General features: G+C 40.0%; 1 protein-coding gene across 1 annotated transcript in view; it reads left to right on the top strand.

Moving 5' to 3' along the window:
* Nucleotides 1-25,411, top strand: part of PTPRG (protein tyrosine phosphatase receptor type G) — a 405,785-nt gene that overhangs the window by 189,981 nt on the left and 190,393 nt on the right. The window lies entirely within an intron of this gene.

Below are 25,411 nucleotides of genomic sequence, written 5' to 3'. Positions count from 1 at the left end.
TGAGGAACAGAAAGACTTAGAGTGCACCAGAATAACTTTTTAGGTTGTTTTTTATTGGAAACCACGATTTAAGTTTTACCAGAAAGCCAATGTACAGGGCAGCTAGCGGCGATTTTGTAATTGTTAATTACTGTAGATCTGGTATATCTGTTTGTTGCTTGATTCCCTCATCTGCTGTTTAGTTGACATAGTAGAAACCTGTACATTTTTGGTGCTGGGACTCATGATTTGGCATGAGGGGAAAAGGTTCTGGCTCTTGTGAAACTGCGAGAAGGCTGAGGTGCCATTGATGGGGAGGAGGACAGAACCATGTCATTTGTGTCCTCAGAGAGCAACAAATGTGTGGTCTCCTACTCTGCTCTCCATAATCCCTGACTCTAATGGATGTTTTCCCTGTGATTTTTTTTTTTCTTTTTTTAAACACTAAGGCTGTTTAAAATGAATCCGTTGTAATCCGTGTAGCAAAGCTGTGCGAGTTCCTCATAATGCCTTTTGGGTTGTTCTTTGAATGAAGATCCCTAATCTTTTATCTGGCTGTGTCTTTAGACTAAATTTTTACAGCTGGGATTATCTCTTCTCTGGGTAGCTGTGTCAGTACTTGATTTCTTGAGACAGTGGCCAAACAGAAAAATAAGGGAGAGGAGGTTGGTGATGGGAAATGCATTCGATTGATACAAAAAGAAGAATACCGTTTTTTTATGCTGAAAAGTAAAACAAGCCAAAATGTTTTCAGCTGAGCAAAATATTCATTTGAAGGGTGTTCTTAATTCTTTTCCAAAATCTAGCTCCACTTAAAAGAAAAAAAAAAAGTATTTTCAAACCAATAAATAAAACATTTAAGGCTGGTCAGATTGAACATGTTAACTTTTCAAATTTATTTTATAGCTGAAAATACTCAGTAGATTAGACTAGTTTGAATCAGATTTGTCAGATTCCAGTTCAGACTGGCTTTTTTAAGCAAATAAACTTTGCATGTGAACAAACCCCACAGACTACCTTGCGTGCTACCTTTGTCTTCTGCTGAGAATAAAGTACCATTTTAAAAAGGGAGAAATTCCAAGTGATCGGTACAGTGTGGGTTAGAGGGATTCAGCAGTCCCGTGTTTCTAATTGCAGATCAGGTGGAGGTGGCTTTGGTAGCAGGGTGGAAATATTATAGTTAAAGGGAACCATCTGTTCCCGCATTAGAAGGAGGGTTGCAGGAAAGGTCTGAAATAAGGTGTCAGTCACTGCCAGTGGCTTAACGGAGGCAGCGGATGGTGATGAGAGCTGTGGTGAAGAAGCCCCACAGAATTTGTTGGCATTTCTTCCACCTTTGAGTCTGCCCGTTCACAGCGAGGTCAGGGAATAACAGCACCGTGTTTAGGAAAGGCTCGTGTATGGGAGGAAATTGTTCTATTAATTGCCATCGAGGTTTTAAAAAAACTTGTATCACCTTGATCCAGGAAACCGAGTGGTGTTCAATAATCTCAGACCATGCCCTGGAGAGATGTCTTCAAGAACAGAAGCCAGGAATAATTAAATTTATGGATGACTTTTTTCTTTCTTTTTAGTTATGCTACAAGCACAGTAAAAGTTTTATAGGCTTCATAAACCTGACTGGCACATACCTTTCTTCAAACCTGAAGGATCACTGTATATTACACTGCTGGGCAGTGATCAATAGTACAATAATACCAGTTATGAAAGGCTTGAGACCCAAAAGATGTACTAATGAGAAAGCACATTTTGCATCTCTAAATGTGAATTACACTCCCACAGCCTGAGTGCTGGTGAAGGAGAAATTTTTTCTATTCAATTGATCTTGCATCATGTCAGACACTACAATTGAAGACTGAGGCTCAGACCTTCAGTGAAATACTGCCAAAAAACTGTTTTTCAGGATGTTTCAAGTGTTGTGGGATTGCACAGCGAGTGGGTTGAGGCCAGCCCATATTCTGTCTCCAGTTTAAGTGTTTGGGAAAGCTTTCAGAAGCTGACTTTCCAAGAAGTCCCTTAACTATAGATACTTAAAGGTATGAACCTTCGTCTCTGGTCATTTAACAGAAGTGGCCAGGTGGGTAGATCCAACCTCTCTGTATGTACAAGTAGTAAAAACCCTTTTGACAGGACTTGCACCTCTTCTGAACAACAGGCATGTGGAATGACATCAGTTGAATTTCTGGAAATTTCTTCCAAGAGGTCGAGTTATGTACCAGGAATAATCCAGCCCTGGGAGTGACACCCTAATAGTGTAATAGTCAAGTTGTCAATACTGTCTTGTGCTGGAATGTTTATCTGCAACTTTAATAGAAGATTCTTACCAGAACAGTATAATTTAAGAATGAAAATGCTATGAAAGGATTTCAGTAATTGCTAACATAAGAATTTGCTTTGTTGCAAAGAAACTATTCTCTAAAACATTTAGAGAAAGGTTTGGAAAACCTTAACTAGCAGGTTGTTTCAACTCTATCTTATTCCATACCAGGAGGGACAATTTCACAAACATCTTGTGGGTGTTATTTTGTTTTGATTTGTTTATTTTAATTGAAATGCTACATTCTGCCTCTCTTTTTTTTTGTTTCTTGCTGAAAAATATTAAACTGAATGATAAGAATAACACACAAGCTGCTCATTTCACAAAACTCCAGCTGAAAAAGATTCTCAAAAGTGAGCTTATTTCTATTCATGGATAACACCAATTTTCCTTTGGTATTTGAATATAAAATCTGAAGGAGGGTTAGGCTTGCTTTCAGCATATTGCAATCTCTGGGCAGCCAGCTGTTATCAGCGAAGGTATTTCCTCTATAGATCTTGTGTGTGCTGTGCAGTAAGAGAGCAAGCTGAGGAGTTAGGAGAGAGCTATGTGATGCCTTTACCATCTGCTATCATTTTTAGGTTGTCTTTTTCACTACTACTTTTATTTATTTTTTCTTTAATATTTGTGTTTTAAAACTTCAACCTAGTGAAAAAAAAGATCTTAATGGGTACTTCCAGATATACTGAGATTTCTCCCCGCTGCTGACTCTGGAGTGCATATGGGACAGACTCCCATGTATCATCTTTTCGCAGTTTTGTCCCTCATGGATTTTGCTGTTGAACTGTGCATCATCTTCACTTCGCTGGTGAACTATTTTCTGTAAAGTTATTCACTTAGATTAACAGTCCAATCCATCCTGATGTTCATGGGAGATGTTTTGCAGACTTGGTGGCAGTCGAAGATGGGTTTTCTGCTAAAAGCGTATATGTAGAGTAAATGGCTTTCTGTGTAGCTCTATTTTTCACCTATTTCAGGAAGCATTGTTACTACAGGTAGCACGCAAGAAATATGTTTGTGAATACTAGCAGACCAGATGGCTATCTGAGATTTAAACAATTTTCTAAACATGAGCTAGGAAAGCAAGTGAAAACAACCAATTTACTTGGATCCTTCACAGAGCTGTTAAGAAAACACTTTGTCTCTGAAACTGAGAATTAAATGGGTTTGCTATCGTTTGGCTTATGAGATATACAGATGGGTATAGATGTAAGATAGACCTATATAATGTATGCATACGTGCACAATAGATACACATGCACATAAACATTTACAGTGTGCATTAAACTTCTGATTTAGGCTTCAGAGAGAAGCCTGGAATATGGATTTTTCAGTGCTTCTCACGGTAGTATTTCTCCTTTTGTGTGGAAGCAAATAGCCGCTGTAAAAGCAGATTCTACTGGAATAATTAAAAGCAATTAGGTCAGTATGTTTATAAGTAGTCTAATAAAGTGTCTGCTGAAAAATAATCAGTGAAATCATGGTAGTCCTGCAGTGGAACCTGTAAAGAGAAGGAATACACAGGAGAGCATCAGTCAGCAAGATGTGCCATCCTCTAGCACTTAACAAAAACCGGCTGACAAAGGGAGCTTTGAAAAGAAAATCAATTTGGGTGAAAAGAATGCATTTATCAGAGTTTGATTAAACGATGCAAATATATCACAGGGGAAACAAACGTTTTCACACAGCTGTTAAAAGTCGTGGTTATCATAAGGACAGTTGTGTGTGCTGGCATCCGTGTTACGGATGTTCTGCAATGCTGGACACGCACAGATGTTAAACCTGCTGCAATCTGTCCCAGCTTGGGTCTGTGGACCCTTGAGGATCCATAGGGTTTGGATAAGGGGTCAATGAATGGTATCTAAAAAAAGAAAACCTATTATCAATGGGCTTAAATCCATAATTACTGGGCTCTGCCCCCTCTTGGGAGACGTTTTGCAGTGTACAGATCAAAAAGGTTGAAAACCTTGGGCCTTACAGCATTTGCAGCAGCAGGAGAATTAGTAGCTGCAGGATTAGGCACATAGCCCATATAAGAGCTCCTGTGTATATTTACATCCTTTCTTCAGTACCTCATTAGTCTTCAAAAGTGTGTGGGTATGGCTTTGTTTTGTTGTTTTTAAAACTGGTTCTCATGAGTTTTGTGACCCCAAGAGTTTGTTCTTGTAGCAAGGAAATGATGCTCTTTCTTGTTTCATGAGAAGTAAATGTTAAATAAATTGAATTTTAATGTTTACTATGGTCCCAAAGGAAGATAAAACCATTAGCTAATGACCATAATGATGAACAGATTTTATTTAAATTTGGAGTAATATTTGATCTGCTATGCTATTAATGGTAATTCTGTTAAAAAAAAGTCTCTATAAATATAAAGGAATAAGTGTGATTAATGCAAGCAATGTGAAGTTGAAAGTAGCATAAAGAATCTGTTTAGACTCAAATCTATTAATATGCAAGTTTGTATGCTGAATATAGCTAGAAGATCTTCCTACTCTGTAAAAACAGAATAGCAAATTACCTTGCAGTTACCTATTCCTTTGGAATATTCTTCCCTTAAGTTTATCTGAGCTGTAGAAAGGGATTAGTAATTATCACAGAGTGATCTTTCAGGAATAAAAAATCATATTTCTGCATATTAGAGCTTTGATTTTTTTTTTTTAATTGGAGGGATTACAAAATGTACATTAAAACATTTTAATGATGTTTAAGGTGTATAGTATTTATACGTTTCCATATACCATCGCAGTGTAAATCTCCAGTGTTTTTTTTTTTCTTGAACGTGTTTTCAATTGACAAAAATTTGTGCAAGGTTTAAAAAAAAGGAGAAGAAAAGCAAAGTACCTGTGTGGTGTCAGTTACCAAAAGCTGCTCAGAGAGAGATTGTTCACATAAATTCCAGAATATTTATGTATTTCCATGTAGGGCAAAGCCTTGGGCCGTGTCTGTGGGGTTATTCTGGTTACACTTGCTGAAGAAAGACAGAGCGCTGTAGATCTGGGCTTGGTGCTCCAGCCTTTAGAAGACCCTGCCCCAGTCCTTTGGGTTCAGAATGCTGCTGATCTCATCTGCTCGCACCAAAACGAGGGTTTGTGGAAGACCCTCTGTGCTGTTAAAATCTCATTTAAATCTTTGTGTGGCGCTTGGGGCTTTGTGCAGCTTTCACCGCTGTTGTAGGCTTCCCTTGTGCTGTTGAGGGAGCGAGAACAAGGAACCTGGGTCGTAGGAGCCTTTCGGGGTCCTGGTTAACATCTGGAATTGCACATGGAAGGAAATTGCAAGCCCATAGAGGCTCTGGAGAACAGATGGAGCATATTTCCTACAGTTAAAGGGGTATCATTAGCTTGAAATACAATCAAATTAAATAACAACTGGCCTAAAAGACTTTTATTGTTTCTAACCTTGGCTGTCTTGCCAGTATTTGTTTTGTAACAATGATTTATGAGTGAATGAAGTGGTACATATATCACCAAACTGGTTGTACTTCATCTTGGTGCTGCTGATCCCAGTCAGATACTGATCATAAATACAAAGAAGCTTTACTTTTACCTTTTTTTCTAGTATTGGTGAAGTTTTTGGGACAGGAGTGGGTAGGGACATGCTTTTTATGCCTTATGTCCTTGTAATGTGAAGGGAGCTTGGAGCTTCTGATGAAGAGTCCTGCACACCTGAAGGAGATCGAGTCTGTAGCACCTACCCAAGCCTTGGCGAGTCTGCAATGGAAGGCAGATCTGTGCCTTCTTTGTTAAGTGCAGACCATTGCCTGCTGCAAAGCTTATTCATCACTTGAAGACACGCTGCACCAAGCGAATCTGGCATGAAAGCTCCCCTTAGCATGGGAAGGATGAACTCCTTCATCCTGAACTTTGGCGGAGCTGCTCATGGGACCGTTGCAGGGTGAAGCCTTTCCAGGCTCAGCACTTGCACGCAGATTTAATTTGTGTATCAATTCAGAAGCTGCCTTTTAAGTGACTCTTCGAATACTCCTGTAAAGAATTACTGGGTGACTGTAGGAGTTGAAAAAGTTGCAGTTACTATAATGTCACCAAAATGTCCTGGAAAGTCAGCTCTGCTACAGGAATTGGTGAACAGCAGCAGGGATCCCTCCAGGCTGTGGCAGGTGAGCAGAGAAGCCGCTTTTCTGTAAATGTTTGCTCACGTAACCTGGCAAAGAAAGCTGAGGACGTTCAGCAGTAAGGACTTGCGTGTTAAAGCGGAATTAAAATATTGTTATACAGATTAGAATGGAAAAACACACAGCCAGATCTCTACTGTCTTCTCTTTGCTGTGCACATTGAATAATAATTATTTTATGAAGATAGCATATGGTAAATATTTATAAACAATACAAGCAAACAGTGAGACCACAGTGAATAAATAACTATAAATGTATTGAAGTCCTGTTTCAGAATAAACTACAATTACATTCCTTGCTGTAATCAATACTTCTTTTTTCCTTCCACGGAGAGTTACACAGTTGTCAGTGTTCAGTTCCAATGGGATGACGCTGGATATGTTCTGTCTAAATTTTGGGTTAATATTAAAGTAGTATTCTTGTTCCATGCATAAAAACAAATAATCTCTAAATATAGATCTTTTTTTTGGTATAGTAATTACTGCTTCCTCACCAACTATAAGAGCAATTAAACCCCAACTAATGAGCAGTTTTCTACATTATAGTTATTGTACTCTGTCTTAATAACACTTATCTCATTAAATAGCTTTCTTCCTTTGGAAAAGAAATGTCTAAATTCAGTACACGTTTTACAGCTACTGGTCAGAAGAGCTTAATCCTTTTAAGGCAATTTTAGATTTTTCTTAGGTGCATCTGGTTCTGTTTACACTTTTTTACGCATTCTAATTTGGCTTCTCCAGCCAGCTTAGAATATAAACTTGCTTTATGTGCAGGGCTGGGGCCGGGGTTCTCATCTGAAACAGTGGGACTTGACTTAAGGGAAGCGTTCTGCTCTGCGAGCAGATGCCTGGAAAGTGTGGATTTCATTCTTTGCATTTTATCCAACAAATTTAGAGAGATGGATTTTCAGAAAGTTGTGCTTTTGGCAACCTTTTATTTATTTATTTATTTGCATGTCTCCTTCTAATAATTTAAACCACCATATTTTGAAACATCTGAAGCAGTAGCTATTAATAACAAACTCATAAGGGGCCCTGCATTGTGTGGTTCCAGTGAGGAGCCACTCGGAATGGAAATGGCCCAAAGGGGTAAGGCAGCACTGCCAGGTCTGGTAGTTTTATTGTTAGTCTCACAGTATTTGGTGGTTTATTTTTTAAGCCACAGCTGCTGGAGTCTCCTAATGAGAGGAAAATTCATCAGCTTCCATGTGAAAGCGCAGCAGTGGTTATGGGAGAGAAACTTGAAAGTGTGTCCCACGTATTTCCTTCTGACTGGACAAGAAAAAAAAGTCATATGAAAAGATCCTCAGAACATTCTGGTCATATTTTTGTGATCAAACATGATTATTTGGAGACTGAAGTGCATGGTGGGACTGGGGATACTGTAAATCAAGAGGCAAGTTCTCCAAAGAGAATATTGCCTTTCTGTTCCTGTGGGCTGTGGAGAAAACCCTCCGCAGAGCTACTTTTAACACAGGATATTTTTTTATTATTATTATAATTTTGAAGTTTAAGGAGCACACACGTCTCTTAAAACGGGTGTGGGGGGAAATCCCTAATGCTTCATTGAACCATGTTGCCACAATTGTAGTCAGGGCTAAATCAAGATACAGATATTAAAGAAATTGCCAGAAATTCTGTGATTACTTAGTTTTCCTTTTTAAAATGCTTGACAGTTTAGAAGCAAATTTGTAGAAGCGTTATTAAATAAACTCTGTGGCATATTTGCTTTAGGACCCTGTTTAGTAAAGCACTTAAGTAAATGCATAATGTGAAGCCTGTGAATAATATTATATCTGTGCGATGAATAGAGAACATAAGTGAGCATTCATTGTCCAAGCTATGAGGAGCCCTTGAACTGGAACTATTCACACAACTGAAGTTAAACATGCATTGAAAAGACAATGGATTATTCAGCTATTTCGAGTAAAGCATGTGCCTAGGTACTTTGCTGAATCAGAGCCTATAAAAAGAAATGTTGACAAAAACATGCGAATGCTGAAAATGGAAGCTAATCGCTAGCTAAGTGATACCGTGTCGCAAACGCAAGCGAACTAAAGGCGGGTACAAGGCCGCTGTCGGATGCGTTAGCGCCAGGCATCTCACAGCAAAGCTCTGGACCGTGAGCTTTGCTCTTGAGGGTGTTTGGCTGCCCTGGGTGAGTACAACTGGAATCTCTTCTAGGGTTGCAAATCAACTGCTTAGTTTGCAAGTCATCATACCCAGAGCATCATGCTACATGATGTGCTTACTATAAAATGCAAGGCTTCTCTGAACCGCTTAATCGAGGCATAAACTGGAGCTGTGAGGTGAGCTCTAGAGGCTGAATGTGAGTAAAGAAGATCAATAAGATGTGTCTCAGTAACTACTAAATTAATAAACTTCTATTGCTGATTTACTAGCTTCTTTGTCTTGGCAGAGTTATAGCTGGTTTCATCTAGAATTTACTTCAGAATAAGCCCTGCTTGTCTTTTTGCTGGTGTGAAAACCTGATAAGACCAGCAAGACCAGAAGGCATATTTGGTGGGCAAAAGCCAGCTAGCATCAGTCACTGATAAAGAAACAAAAAATGTGGTGCAACCACTTCAGAAAATTTTACTATTTGTAGGAGCTTCTGTCCCTCAGAAAATAATCTGCTGCACCCAAAGGTGTGTACTCGGTTGTGTTTCTGAGAGCACTTGGGGAGAACATGTTATAACTAAAGAAGAAACGGGAGTATTTCCAAAATATTTATTTTAAAAAGGCCTGGGAAAGATCCAAATAAATCCAATTTTATTAAATAACAAACCAAACCAAACCCAAAACAAAAACCACCCACAAACCAAACCAACTCTCTTCTTGCTAGATAGTATGAAATATATAGGTGTTATCTAGAATAAAGACATTGTGAAGTGTGTAGCAGTCTTTTTCTTCCATCTGTTTGCTTATAAAGATGATGGAAGTGGATCTGAGCCGATCATTGAAGTGTGGTTGGCATTTAGGCACCTGTATGGATTGTGTGTATTAGCCCAGATTTTGGTATTGATTGTTTTGGTTTCTGTTGTTATTTCCCCTGGCATGAGATTCTGTTTCATATTTGTTAATAAAGCCAGGTATACTGGAGCACTGCCAGGATCAGTTGCTCAAAAGTAATGAGACCTACCAAAAGAAATCAGGGGAGATGGAAAAAGGATAGTTATTTTAAGGTTCTTGTTTGCCCTCTGGCTCCTGAACCTTTCTTCTTTCATGTTTTCAGATTTTCCTCTGAAGCCACAGAGCCTGGAAACTTTCTGGTTTAAAAAGCAGGACATAATTCATTCTCATGAGACCAAGGCAGCAGTCTCTCAAGTCCACCAACTATGGCTTTAATAAAAGCATTAAATTACCTAAGACACGCTCTGTAATCAGGAAGCTTGTGTTTAATTACTTATTTTGGTCCATGTTCCCAAACACTGCTTCTGTGATTGCCGTATAACATTCAGAATACCCTAACTCATTGCTATAGGTTTGTACTGGCAAGAAATTCCAGCCATGGATTGAAAGCTATTTTAGATTTTTCCCTGAACAAAACAAGAACCGAAAGTCAGTCTGCTCCTCAAAAAGCTCTTGGCTTCAGTGTAAGATAATAGATAATGCAGGAATACAGAGAAGTGCAGTGGGACAGCATTGCTTAGCGTAGTAGGAAATTATCTCACCCTCACAGTGAGCTTAATTGACACACGGATTTTTGTAGGTGAAAGTATAAAGGGCCGACCTAAAGTAAAAAAAAGAACTTTTGTGAATATTTGGGGGTGGTACTTAGTCTGGATCTGCTTATCTGTTTAGCCCCTCCATTGCCTTTTGGATGCTCTAAGTCCATTGTCAAGTTCCATCAGACCAAACAGAAGAAAACTAGACTTTTGGAGGATAATTGTGATTTAGGAGGAGCAGGATTCCTTTACTCATTTTCTGATCTAAGGAACATCCTCTAACTAAGGGTTCTGCTTAGGTCTATTCAGTATTTTCGCTGAATTTCTAGCCTGGCTGACTTCCTCACTGGATGATAGTTCTGGGCAGCATATGACCTTTGAAGGTTGTCCAGCCCCAGCTGCATTTACTAATCAAGACTCTCTGCAAGTGAGTGGATAAGTCCCTTGAGAAGCAGCCATCTCCATGAAACAAAAATGTAGTTTTCTGAAGACCTCTTGTCATCTATGACTACAAGGCAAAGAAAGACTGGGCTGGAAACGTGATGAGCTGGCATTGGAAGTAAACTGCAGATTGAAACCTGGAGAGCAATTAAGCACTGAAACCACCTTCAAAATAAACAAACCAAAACCCAGTGACTTCTCAAGTCCTGATTTCTTCAATGCTGAATAGCTTTCTGAATGAGGTGAAAACTGTTTTTAAGGCTCTGTAGAGAGGCAACTTTATGAAGTGTGATGACTCATGATTGTCATGTCAGTATGTGTTATCTGACTGTTTCTTCTGGCATGAAAATCTATTACTTTTTACTGGTACTGTAAGTGTAGAAAGCAAAACAAAACCAAACCTGAGATTCCATCCCTTGGAACACCGCAGGTTTCAACAGCCTTTTGGAGATATAACAAGGTTTTCCTTGACACAGTGAACTGTGTACAGACCTGAGTAACTATCAAGGATGCCAGTGGCTACTAAGTGGGGTCATTAATTTCTGATGAAAATTAGAAATAACAAAAACTTATTTTTATTCCACGCATTAATACGCTTGTCAAGCAAATGGAAATATTGTTCAAGGAACATCTTGTTTGTAAATGAATAAGAATTTCAGGCCTGGAGTAGAGTTAGAAACTATGCAGCCAAGGTGAAGACTGTTCTGTTGGAGGTGGAATGTGTGGTTCTGCATAACAGGTGAACTGAAAATGATGGATGTGACAGGAGCTATATTTAAATGAGCCGAGTTGAAAGCAGTGCAAGAATAGAGGAAAATGATACACACAAATCACAGTGAATTCTGTCCTCCGCAGATCTGTTTCTTTTGTCACGCAAAAATTGCTGCGATGGAACATGAAGAACTAACTTCTGTGACAGAACGAGTCGAAACAACAGTCTGAGTTTGGCAAAGATAATGTGTCTTGTGGCACATGAAGGGGAAAGGAACAAATGTCTTCTGGACAAAACTGACCAAAAGAAGAGTTTCATTTTTCCAGGACTTCAGAAGGATTTTTCCTTTTGTAGAAAGAAAATTAAAGATCACTGTTTCCACTGTTTTAGGTCAATGCAATCATACAATTTCTGAGCAAGAATCTGTCACGAAAGGTCAAAGTTGGGATTAATAATATGGGTCTTTATCTTAGCCAAGTTCCTGATTTTTTCCAAGTATTTTTATGTACATTTTGGAGTTTCAGCTACTTTTGATTTAAAGGAAGGACTGGGGCAGCGTGGAGCGAATGGCGTTGTTTTGTACAACACTAGCCAGACCGCATCAGCATGACATGAAGATCACGTGCTTCCTGGTCTCTGGTACTGAGCAAATTATTAAGGTAATTAAAGTCATAGTTTTGAGCGTTTTCAGATCAGAGGAGCACTCCCTAAAGGCTCTGGTGTCTTTATATGCCCAAGGGAAAGTCTTGGTGTTACCAAAGTCAGTGCCAGTCCTGTCACTCCAGTCAAAGGCCACTTTTCATCTGTGATCTCACCAACCTGCGCTGGGGCAGCCCAGTGTCCCTGCACTGCTTCTGCACTAGTTCACCATCTATTTGTACCATAACATTTAATCCTACAGACAGATAAGTATGTGAGTAACTTTACTCCAGTTTGACCTTCTGCCATTACTGAGACCACCTGAATATTTGATGTTCCCATGTAGAGTCTTTTAGATCCGATGTATAACAAATTGCATGTTTTTATTTATGGAGTTTTCACAGTCGTTGATCTCTAGGCTTAAAAGCGCTCTAGGCCTAAAATAACAATTTTTTTAAAAAATTTGATATAAAAGTTGAAATGCACTGTTGTTCTCTAGTTCCAGACAACAGTAATCTTAGTAATGTTGCATTGAAGTGAACCTCCTCTTTGCTTTGGGGTTTCCACTCCTTTTTTCTTCTATAACATATGGTTCTTGTGTTATATCCTTGTTATGTCAGACTTTCACAAGGGTGACTGAGGTTGATCATTGTGCTCATCCTTTCAGTGACCACCTTTACTGCTTGCCAGTTTTTCCCCCTTAAGAAACTTCCTACATATTGACCAAAAGTGATAAAAATGTTTTGTTTTTTTTTTTTTCTTATCACTTGGGAAGCTCCTGGTGCATATTAGCATTGTATCAGAAAAAGCTGCATTTTTTCTGAAGTAGCGCTTTGTTATGAAGTTCATTTGACTGAAAATATTTTGCATGCTTAACTACCTGCTGGTGAATTTTTCTATGCCAAGTAATGTGTCAGGAGCTAGCAGAGCATAGTAAGTTAATTACTTGTGTGCACACTGTGAAGGAAAAGCAAACAGCAAGGCACCAGTGATACGAAGAATGAGACTTCATTTCAGTCGCCAGAGATTGTGTTGTTAATGAATCTGCTCAATCAGCAGGGAATTGGTAATGTAGATAAGACCAGGTATGGCTGCGTACCGATATGAAGATTAGTCCCTCAACCAAAACATTGTTTTTAGTGAGGGTTTGCTAATATTAAGTAGTTTTTCAAAATCACCGGTGTGATAGAATAGCAGCCTGAATAATTATGGCCGTCTTGAAAAAGACATGACGATGATGATCTTCTAATGTGCTCTGCAGACACCATATAAATCCAATATCTCACAGATTTCACAGTTAAGTGATACACTCCAGATTCCATTTTATGCTATATGTCACTGTGGGCTGCCCAAATGCTGCTGTGACTAACCAGCACAGGGAAGCACGTTCAGAGCTGGCGGCTGCCTTCTTCACATCGGGCTGAGAGAGGCAGGGAGCTCTGTGAATTCACCTGCCTTGCTCCGCAGCATCCTCGGTGCCGGTGCATGGAGATGCTCCCATCGGAGGAGCGGGCAGCTGTGCCAGCTGCAGGCAGGGAGGTGAAGGGACAGGTGATGCTCTTACCCTGCCCTGGGGAAAATTCATCTTGGTGACAAGCTGTGTCTGAAAGCCTGCAAGCTGCGAACTGGGGTGGCCGTGCCTGAAGTGACAGTCCCTAAATAAAATGTTCATGCGATGCTGGTGGAAAGCACGTTTATCCCAGCCTTTTGTTTTGTTTTGTTTTTGTTAAACTCAGTGTTTGAATGTGCACCGCTGGTACTGTGGGAGTGAATCTCCCGCAATGCTCACCGTGACTCCATCCATCACCGCAGCCGCTGTGCTGCCGGCTCTCTGCAGCAGCTGGATATTCCCCACAGCAGCTGCTCCACCGCTTTTGTGCAGGTTCCCCGCCGCAGGGCAGGGCCAGCAGGAGGAAAAGAGTCTCTGTCTGTCCTGGCCAGAGGACGAGTGCTGCTAGTTCTCTTCTCCAGCACGATCCTTCTTCTATTATACCTAAAACTCATCCAGCCAGGAGGGGTGTGATGGAGTAAGTTCCATCTCAGAAACATCCTTTTCATCACTTTGGTTTGTTGCGGTTTGTTGTTTTTTCATTTGTTTTGGTGTGCCTTTTTGTTGTTGTTTAACTCTGGAGTTTCCTAATTGCCAAGCTAAAGCTGGTTTAAAATAGTTTAAGTCATTTAACATAACATAGCGGACATGGGAGATATGGAACAAAAATGAGAAGAACGGTTGTAAGTGCTGCTTGCTAGAGTACCTCAGGCTGGATGCTGTAGCTGCTTATTGTCTTCCTATTTATTCTGACTCCTGATGCTCTTAAATTAATGGTGGAAACATAGACTGAATGTTAATGCAAGTTGAGGCCAGGGTTCACAATGTGTCGTTAAGTAAAAGCTGGCAATCTCCCAGCGACTCTCCGGGGAGCTATTTTACTGGTGCATATTAGTGAAAGGGACAGCTGGATCGAGAAGGCTTCTGTAACAGGAATGCCATTAGGAACTTAGTTGGGCAAAAGTTGTTTTTCACCTAAAAACGAAATATCATAGCATAGCCAATGTTTGTCAAGGTTTAATGAGTGATTTTGGGGACTGCAATGTTGTCTCTGATAGAATTAATAAGGTCCTGGTATGGTGACTGTCTTGTGGTTGGTTTAGGATCAACAAGGGGTATTGGAAAGCTGAAGGTGACATGTGTTTCAGCAACAGGTAATTTTATCTTCCTGATTTTTTTTTTTTTTTAGGCCACCCTCTGCTTCTGTATTTGTTTTTTTTTTTTGTAAATGTTAAACCTGAGCCAAAGCAACAAGTGAAAATCATTTTTGTAAGAGGTTTATTTTGAAATCATGAGTACTTTCACTCCACTAGTGCCTCTGGATAGCCTTTATTGATACCGGCCCTCCCTCCCTTTATTCCCTTTCTATGTACTCTCTGTGGGTGTTTTATTAACCTGCATCCTGCAAAAATTCAATAAAAATATACAATTTTTTTTCCTTTCTTTCCTCCCCTTTTCTTCATGCTGGTTTTCAGAGACAGAGCTCTGGGGAAGGCTCCTTTGGTTAGTTACAAGGAGCAGATGGGAATCAAGAAAAGGTACTTTCTGTTCCCTTACCCACCTAAATTGAAGGCAATTAAGTTACAGCGAGGCATCATTTACGTTAGCAGTTTCTTTGGTGAGATCAAGGCTATTAAGGGTACACGTGAGAAGAAGTAGGATTCAAGTCTGTGGTGCTTTGAGAAATAATTGGAACTGTTTGGTTTGTTTTTTTCCTAAATGCATTTGCAGGCAGCCTGGCACTGAGGTCTATAGTGGGCCAGTTGAGTCTTGCACAGTTACTGCGCTTTTTAACTCTGCAGCTCTGCTCAGGTTTGGAGCAATCCTTGCAGATGCTCTGATGAGACAGGTGAACTTCTCCCTTTGTAAAGGAAGGGAGTGAAATGGAGCGTGTAGCTCTTGGTGGTAGGAAGGAGACAGAGAAGCAAGATGGGAATTTGAGATTTCCTGACTTAAATGTCACGGCTTATTACTGTCACTGTCGTTCAGTGTTCATCTCGGAGCCGCTGGGCAGGTTCAGCAGCACAGGAGCTTTGATGCTTCAGTGGGGTCTCCGTCAAGCCCGCAAACAAGCCAAGATCTCTGTTCTAAGGACAAAATGCCCCCACAAAAGGTTTCTTTAGCCTACCATGTCTGCTCTGGAAGGTTCTCCTCTCAACTCACTCGTCCTGCAGCCTGAGGTCTCTCTACCACAGTTTGGGCTCAGCAGGTGCTCCCAGGCTGCTGCCCGGTTTCAGCTCAGGCTGGGTCCTGCAGGGGCCATCACCCACAATCAGTGGTGCAGTCACGGGCACCGAGCAGCAAGCTGTCTGCTGCCTTCCCTGCTCTGGGTATTGCCAAGGGACACTGTAATTAGCACCAAGCCAAATTCAGATCCTCTTCCTTCCTCTTCTTTCAACAAAGTCTTCTTGAAGCCTCCCAGGCCTCCATCTGCATCTAACAACTTTTAGGTGGGAAAATTTCCTGCCTGGTTTCTTCTTGTTTCCTCTGGTTTATTTTATCAGGTCTTTTTTTCACACTGTGCTTTCTCCTTGGAGTGGCCTGGGTGGGACCATGGTTTACATCAGCATTATATGTGCTTGTACTCCTTCTGTTTAATTCCATGAAGCACCAGGCTCATTTCTTATCTTTCCTCTTTGGAAGAATTGTTTTTTCTTTCCTATCTCATGGGAAGGTTGATCACGCGGTGTGTTAGTGGGTTATCCAGCTCAGGGAGATGGCTTTGGAGAAGAGAACATGAAGCAAACTTGTTACAGAATAGAAGTTAACCCAGAAGGGCTGTGTGTTTTCAGATTTGAGGTGCTTTGTGTTGGGTTATTTCCAGCTCTGTCTTAGTTTGATCGGTCGTAAGCTTTCCAAGGCAGGAGCTGTTTCCTGCGCTGTACGTGGAAGAATGGAGCCCCTCTTCCTTCTGCTATATTTGGTCGCTATAGCAATATACATATTTCTGCTGTCAAGGTCCATCATTTTGCAGCTATTACCCTGTAAAGTGACAAAAGGGTAGTGAGAGAGAGAGACCCTTCTGTGGTGGAAGTTGACTGGACATGACCTGTCCAAGGCACCCATGTCCTGGCTCAGGCACCCGTTACTGAAATGTATGTGCTGTCGTTGAGCTACTGCATTGATTGATAATACATCTTCATTTAGTAATTTCCATTAGAATTTATACTTTTAAAATTATATCTAGGAAAAAAAAAAAAATCTATTTTTATGTCTGTCCCTAGCCTTCATGGAACTTTACTCAACTAGTATAGGAATAGAAGAAAGTTAATTTACGACATCTTCATATAAATTAATCTTCTGTTTTCTCCTTATATATTGTAGGTTACTACCTCGTTTATTATATGCAGCTGAAGGGTGAGCAGCTTTAAAAAGGCCTCAGACAGTTATTAAATGAATGGTGTGAGATGTCAGATACATTTATTAAAAATGCAGAAAATTATAAAAAACAGAGGATGGAGATGTATATTGTCTCACTTGCCACCAGCAGGCACCTTCTATACCACAATTTATCCTCCCACTCAGTGAGTTCTGCATAATAATGTAATTGACATTGTGGGGCTCTGTTCTTAATATAAATGTTTTTGAATTATTACATTTACAAAGCTCAACAGCTCAGTAGTCATGTCTATCAAGTGTTTATTGTGTGAGGCACCCCTTAAAAACCCCCAAACTATTTTGCCAGCACAGCTAAACTTAGTAGCATTTTTGCTTTTGTGCGGTGGTAAATTATTCAGCTCACAAATGCTAAAACTTGAAATGTTTATGGAAAAACCTTGTTTTAGTAATTACACTTACACCACTTTATTGTGAGCTTCCTGCAACATTTGTCTTAAGGTCCTGGTGTTTCCTGATGTTGGATATTTATCATACGTTTGTGCCGCTGGCAGGTTGATGGGTACAGTGGGAGCTTCATACAAGATTCATGGCAGTTTCATACTTTTTAGAGGACCAAAATTAGGATGCAGAAAGCATGTATATGTATGAAGTATACGTATATATTAAAAAACCCGGAAGTTTGTGACTATGCAATACAGATGTTCACATACATACTGGGGAAAGGTTTTGAAAACATATACATAAAACAAAATTTGCCAAAGATAATTGAAGGTTAGAAGGTTTAATTAAAGAACCCAGTAATACTTGTAGCATCTGTGGATATGAAAATTTAAGGAGAACGTGCACCTCACTCTGTCTTCAGGTTTAAAAGCTGCAGACATTATAAGATAGAGTATATTTAGGAGTGTGGTTTAAAGTCTGCCTTTCTCTCTGCATCTGCCACATTTTGGCAGTGAGACAGTATCACTGACGAAATCAGTTTTGAAGATCAGCTTTGTTTTCACAGCCCCATGGCCGGGTATTTCTGTAGGGGTGGTGGCATCGGTGCAGAAAGGAGTTGGTGCTTCTGGTGTTGCTGCTTAGCAGTTGCTCAAAGGTTATCTAAATCCAAACCCTTTTTGTTCCGTCTTCCTGTATTTGTGTTTGTTCCAACAACTGCCGGTTAAGATATCTCTTATCAGAGATTGTTCTTGGGGAAAATTTCTTTCAGCTTCACTTCTCCAAAAAACTGTCCGTGGCTGTTTACAACTCTCACGTCTCACGCACAGACTGGATGGTGCTTTAGACCTCTTTGGGTCTCAGCAAGATCTTCAGGATCTTGCTCTTAGTATTCAGTCTCATTTATCAAGCAGTAATTGGAATTTTCTGCAAGCATGAGTGTCTCATGTTAAACAGAGTGATGACAGAGAATAACAAAATAAAAGGCCCTTTTCCCTCGGGGTAGGAAATCCTGAAATCTTTGTTCACAACAGCACTGTGAACTCTGTTGCTTCTCCTTCTCTATCTCTTTGATTTGGGTGTGTGCCATCATTTTAAAGCCACACAGTATAATTTCAGCAACTTTTCCCCCTAATATAATGATTTGGCAACTTGATTGCTTTCTCTGCAATGGAAAGGCCCCTGAAAGATGCCACTGATTTTTATGAAGGCTTTCAGGCATTTTTATACCTTTATCCCTGCAGCCTCATGGTAAATCACTCAGCAAGAGAAATGTCATTCAAATCATTATTTTCTGCCTTATATCTAAATGCAGTATTTAGGCTTCATCCTACAGGGTTCATTTTATTTCTTCTTTTTAGGAGGGAGCTGGAGGTGAGAGGAAAGGGTGAAGGGAGGCTGATTTTTCGGCTCATCTGCATTTGCAGTGTGTGCTTTGCCTCCTGTCACAGCTCACATGGCATAAGCACCTTCCTTTGGTGTCCTCCTGGACTTACTGTCGAAGTTACTTTAAAATGGCAAAAAGTAATGGTGAAGCTTTAGTTTATGGTATCAAGTAACAGTTTTATTCTTTTTGTCTCAGGTAACAGAGAGAAGAATCTTAAAGTGCATTCAGTTCTGCAGTGAATTTCATTGATATTTGATTGTTTTATATTATTTGTTTCCTGTTTGAAAAACTCAGCCTGCTGTTGAAGTTCATTGCTTTGTAGCTGAGCAAGGGCTCGCTTCTTGCTCTTTCTCAGTGTGAAAAAGGAACTGGTTTTGTTTACTGGTGGTGACATTTCTTTTCAGTGCTCTTTGAAATTTGGCTTGTGATGGAGCAATTCTCAGGGATGACATAGAATCAGATGCAGAGATTTATGGCTTTAGTGTTGCATAGCTAAATGCTGAGACAGTCAGGCAGGTCATAGCTGCCAGTCCATGCAAAGGAAAGCATCCCTATTTATCCAGAGCCTATAAAGCTTGCAGAGGTTCTTACCTGCTGTGCTCCTTCAAGTTAAGCTACCCATCCAGAGCTGTGCAAGCAAAGGCGGGGGGGTGGGTGGCGGGTTGGTGAAGAGATGCTATTTCATTCCATCCATCCTTAATAACTGATTGGATTTTTGCCATAAGAGAAGCTTGGAATTTTCCCTTTTATGTCTGCTTGCGCTGACTGCCATGATGCTGTCACATATCTGAAATAGTGAGACATTTTTGGAAATTCTGTGTCAGAAGTTGTCCTTGTTGACTTTCAAGGGAGATATGGCTTTTAAGTACTCGAATCTTTTCTGATTTTGTATCTTGTGATTTAAGCAGGAAGGCAGCCCGTGGCAGATACTAGAGGTAACTTGCTTGGTTGGCATCACTAACATACTCCACCAAATACCACTGCCTTCCAAGAAGGACACCAAACCACTGCTTGGCACGCTGCTTTTCCCCTATTTTAGATGATGTGGTCCCACAACCTTCCAACCCAGCAAGGAAAGAGCCTTTGCTGCTTTATATGAAACCTCGACATGCTGCCTCTGGTATAGATCATGTCTTCAGATAAGGATAACTCTTCTTGGAGTTATAAAACTGGATGTGAAAGTGAGGAAGAGCCATCAGCATGTGGAGCAGTGAGGACAAAGGGGGTCTGGACAGAGCTGAGCAATAGAAGCCTTTTCTGCAGTGCCCTTTTTCTTACAGCTCTGTGAATATCTGCCTTGCACATAATCATGGAGGAGTGATCTCCCATATTAAGATGATGGGATAGGATGTCCCCATGAAGCGATCAAGCTAATTTGCTTTAATTGCGGAATTAAGAGGTTTTGGTTGCTTTGCAATCATTATTACCATTTTAATTCAAAGATAAAAAGCTAGGAGGCATCAAATACACTTAGATTAGTCTGAGATAATTTTGTTAAAAAATCCTACCACAACAAGAACAAATAATGAAAACCCCTTCCGAAATTAAAGACCCTAAACTAGTTCTTTGCATGCCAGACCTGGGTTTTAAAGTCAGATTTCTGTGAATATGTTAAAACAAGTGAAAATCATGCGTTGATATTTCTACCTCTTTCTCAACTTGTAAATAAATTATCAAAATCATATTACTCATAAATTACTAATGTCTATTATATCTGGATGTTGTGGAAGACGTGTGTTGCACACCTGTCTATATCAGAGTACGTGATCTGTTGATTAGAAAATGACTTAAAATAAAGGGAATGCTAGTGGTTTAAATAAGTAATGCTGTAAACAAAAGATTGTGGAAGGAAAATAAACATATATATATATTTTTTTTTAAGTGGAAATTTTTATAGGAGCTTTAATTAGATTTTGGCAGAATACGTTATTTTAATGTTTTTTAATTAATGAAGACTGCTCATTGTGTAGCTTGTACAGTAAAAAGAAGAAGAAAGTAATCTTGGATTATATTTAAAGAGCAGCCTGTGTATTAAAAAACTATTAAAGCTACTGCGGTCATTGACAGCAAGATTTTGCATGAGAAAAGAATGCAGAATCCATCTAGGAAGCATCAAGTAATTTCAGACAAGGATGGGTGATAACACCTCTGCTGTTATGTGGAGAATGAAGCCTCACATGTAAGAATGAGCCAGTGTTGTTGAAGTTTGTGACCCCGGCTCTGCTTTCATGCCATGAATACCAGTGAATGCTTTTGCCCCTGATTTCAGCGGGGATAAGGTCAAGTCCCCAGAGACTGGGCTGTGATCCCAAATGAGCTCAATGGGCTCCACATCCCCTGAGCTGGAGGGACTGCAGGGCAGGGATTCGGTGGAGCTGGAGATACAGGGGCTGCGGTGGAGAGATGCTCTGGGCCAGGGGTCAGAACACGGGTCTGTGCAGCTCTGCCTGTGGATACTGGGTGACAAAACACCCACGGCAGCTGGGCGAGGGTGGTCTCGTCCCTGCAGCCCGCAGGGGCCACTGGGGCCAAATGCTCCTTCCTCACAGCGTTCCTTGGGGAAGGACGGGACTGTCTGACGCTTGGGTTGTCCCACCATTGCGGTGGAAATGTGGATTATTTATTAACACAGGTGAGGGCTCTTAAGTTGTTTGGGGTTTTGGAAACGGAATTATTTGTCAGTCTTTAAAAGGCTGATTCAAACTCATTCAAAATTTTATTTGATTAAAGCCACGATGCTCACTATTGGAAAAATGAAATACAAATAGCCATAAGTTACTCTTGTTTCAGGTGGGTAAATGTCACACACAGAATGAAGGTGGTTTTTTTTACTAGGTTTAAGTGAAACAGAGTCTTTATATAGTGTCATGTTTTTATTTAAAAGCATTTATTTAAAGTTCTAAAAAACAAAGAATTCAATAAAGCAAGACAGGTGAAACTGCAAATGATTAATGATATAATTCTCAGTACTTTATAAAGTGTCCAGCACTGAAGAGATTTATACAGTGCAGAATGGCAATTGTGCTTTGATGGAAGGAATAGGTAATCAATAGCTGCAAGCTTAGAAAAAGTGTTCTATTTCCTCCTCTAATGATATAGGGTTTTTTGCAACGCGAGGATGTCTGGAGCATGAGACACTTGGAAGAAGAATTAATTTGAAATCTGTAGTGGAAGATCAGTTTCAATTAAAACTGCTCTTGAATGTCCATGGAAAAAAGCAGGCACTTAGGCTTAAACCTTCTGATGGCTACCAATGAATAAATGAATCCCACTGCACTATTCTTGATTACGTTTTATAGGTTGTTGAGCTTATTCTTTTCTAGGGTATGGGGTATAATTCATTTACTTTGGTCTCAAAACAAAGAAAATTTTCTTCTCACCACCCCAGCTCTGCTTTTGCATTTTCATGCTAATTGTTAAAACTTGGATGGCCCCAATGCTGCGTTGCTGGGAATGGAGATGTTGGGGTCACAGCCTCTATTTCTGTCTAGAATTGCTGCCATAATGGTGTAGGTCATGTTGCATGTAATAATTTGCATATCAAAAACTTGTGAAAGAAATTAATGGAAACCCCAGCCATTTGTATAATCCTGTGCTGATTTGAACTAGCAGGTCTTGAACCTCTAAATCAGAGCTTAGCCTTATGACTGCAATTTGGGATGTCAGGACTTGGAATCACAACACCAGCACTAAGTTGAGGTTTTGAATTGCTGAGAGAGTTTCATTGCATTAGATTTTTAGTTAATAATTCAGCACCAATGCAGAAACATTTTGTGTGTGAAAACTAATACTATCTATCCCATGAAGAGAGCAGATACTGCAAGGCTTTTATTTTGTACATTATAGATTTAGAACCAAGTGAAGCTGCTGTATTTATAGAAATAGATGAATTGCTATTAAACTAATCCAAACAATTTAAATTTATTTTAGAGAAAGCAGATTTAATTTTTTTTTATGTTACAAAGCTATCAAAGCCTTTAAAGGTCTATGAAGAGCTACATTTCAGTGACAGTCAGTATAGATACCAAAGTCGCTTGAGGTTTTAATTCAACATGGTGGCTGCTTGGTTGGTTTGTTTACCCTTAGGGCTTATTTTATTAATTTTGATAAAACAGTTTTCAGTGCAAATTGGTTGAGAGCTGGCTATACTATTTTTTTAAAGTCTTTGTGACAAGATGCATGGAAGGAACCCTACAGTCCCTGATAAAATAAATCCGCCTGCTCAAAAAAATAAATAAATATCCCCATTGACTGAAGGGTCACCAAAATACTTTACAAATAAGAATTTGAGTGTGCAGCTCCTTTTGAATGCACAGCTGAAACCACTGCGATAGCCTCCGTGGGCAGAGTGCTTTTGAAAAGCTCACCCCATGTTTTTAACAAAGTCAAAAAACGGGAGCTGGCAGGTTTGATGATTCTGTGTAGTACTAAACATTTTAAAGCAAACTCCTAAATTTCATGGAGTAAATGCAAGGTTATATGACAAGCAAATCTGAATTGCCAATTAATTCACTGTGAACCAATTACTAGGAGCATCCTGAATCAGGAAAAAGATGTGTTTAGGTGGGAGATGTTTGGTTTTCCCCATGTAGGGTTTTTAATAATTCTGTTCACCTTGGCTGTGGTATATTGGGAAATTAACTGGAAGTGGCTTTTGCTGACAATACATGTTGAACAATGAGATAAGTGAAACTGATTTTTAACCTGGACAGATGATGTAAATGATTTTTAGAGGTGGTTGTAATTTTGTCTAATTGTAGTTGAAAGTAAAACACTCCCTTGTTGGTTTGGTTACCATACAACATTTGTGTGTGATGAGTATAGCATGGAGTCTTACTATTGATTAAGTGTCCTGCATTAGCCCACGGGACGATAGGAAGAATGCTTTTTGCAACTAGACAGATTGAAAGCCAGGGGCCAAAGACTCTGGCCTTCACAACTGCTGGGTTTGCATGGCACTAATTAAATTTATATATGCTTCTCAGATGCAAGGGTAATAAATGCATATTGGTGCATCATTTACTGCTGTCTGCCTATCGAACAGCCATGCTGACTGTGTAGTTCAGAGGTACGATACAGGAATGACATCGGAGTCTCAGGAGAGCAGAGTTCAACTCTGGGTTGTAACTTGGTTTTGGTAGATGAGCTTGGGCAAATTGCTTCCTTCTTCGGGCCATCAGTTTCCCTGTCTTTACATGAGAATAATGGTGCTGATCCATGTTGTAAAGCACTTAAAGAACTGTGAGTGAAAAGTGCTTTACAAAGAACCCTGTGCTGTTTTTTTCAGGATCTTAAACCACTGTTTGCACTCATAGGAAAGTAATCTCTTAGTCTCTGTTAATACAATTTAAGAGTTGGAGAGGGAGGTCACAAGCAAAATCTGAAATTCACTGGAGATCCTCCTGTGTGTGCTGTTGAGGATCCCTTGTGTTCTGTTGCATCTAGAGCTGGTATGTGGTGGGGATTACAAGGTCTTTGCCCAAAACCTTTGATGTTTACATATTTTTTATTGACTGTTCGTGCTGTAGAACCTCGCAGAATAGGCAGGGCGAGTTAGGGCTGTGGCAGATTTAGTGATGGTTTGCGATACTATCTCTTGGCACTCCACTGTCACACCCTAAGACACTGCTGCTTTCCTTCTCCCAGCAGCAGTGCCCATGCAATCCTGTCACAAAGTTCAGTTAAACAATTTGGGGATTGAGGACTCTTAATACACCAAAAAGTGATCTGGAGCCCGGCAGAAGCTCTGGAACAGGAGCAGGATGCATTCCTCCTCCTGTGCCTTGCGAGTTGCCTGGGCAGCTGTGATAACAGCCATATCTTAAACTACTGAAAAATACTTTAAAGCATTATACTGAGCACATGAGGACTCTGCCAAACACCTGATGTGCTGGGGCAGAGGCTGCTGGAGTCACTTCTCTGTGCAGCTCTAGCACACTCTTCTCCTACTGACCTTGCATGGCGGCAAGCGATGGACTCACAGATTATAGAAGCTTATATTGCTTTCCAGAACTTAAACTCCTCCCTGTCATTTTTTTTTAAATCAAAAAAAGAAGAGGGGAGGAGAGATGACAGGGCTTGGCTCTGTGTCAGCTTTGGGCTGGCTGTCATGCAGCATGGATGGCTCTGACGTGCCCAGGTACAGACACACATGCTGCCCATCAGTCCTTGGAGCTTCTCATTTACTGCTCTTTGACTTGACTTGCTTTGAGGGAGTCCTTTACATCAGGTGAGAACAGGCTGTGCTAATCAGAAAAACAGAAAATTCATGTAAGAGCAACAGCAAAAGACAGTTACAGTATTTTCCTGATAGGTCATTGTCCTCTTTACTTCATCCAGAGTAAATTTTTTTTTCATTTTTCGTTTTCTTCAAATTTACTAATAAACATTTAGCTTAGTTCTTCCTTTTAATAATTTCTGGCTTCAAAACCTTCAAAAGAAATTAGGTCATTAATAAAGATCATATTATCTAAGCAGAGTATTGCACAAGCATGAGTTAATGGATAGCTGTTACATTATTTGCCTCATGTGAAAAGATAAACTATATAGTAATAGATTAAGGCTGAAGCTGTAGGAAAGTTTCTGTAGCACCATGCTAATTCAGAACATACGCACAAGAGGAACTTGGGAATTGCAGATAGTTTTATAGAATAGTAATTAAAAAAAAAAGGGAGGGGGGTGCATTGTTCATTACTGCTAGAGGCAAAGTTGGAGTGCTGTGCAAAGATAATGGATTTCAATCTCCTCGTAAGTTTACAAGTCTTAACCTCTTTGAAATGCTGGAAATGTAACTGCGGTGGAGTTACCTGGG

Source organism: Streptopelia decaocto, assembly GCF_964273445.1.
Source record: "Streptopelia decaocto genome assembly, chromosome: 8".
In the NCBI taxonomy this organism is placed as follows: Eukaryota; Metazoa; Chordata; class Aves; order Columbiformes; family Columbidae; genus Streptopelia; species Streptopelia decaocto.
Note: the sequence above shows the minus strand (reverse complement) of the source record. Positions and strands in the feature narration are given on the sequence as shown.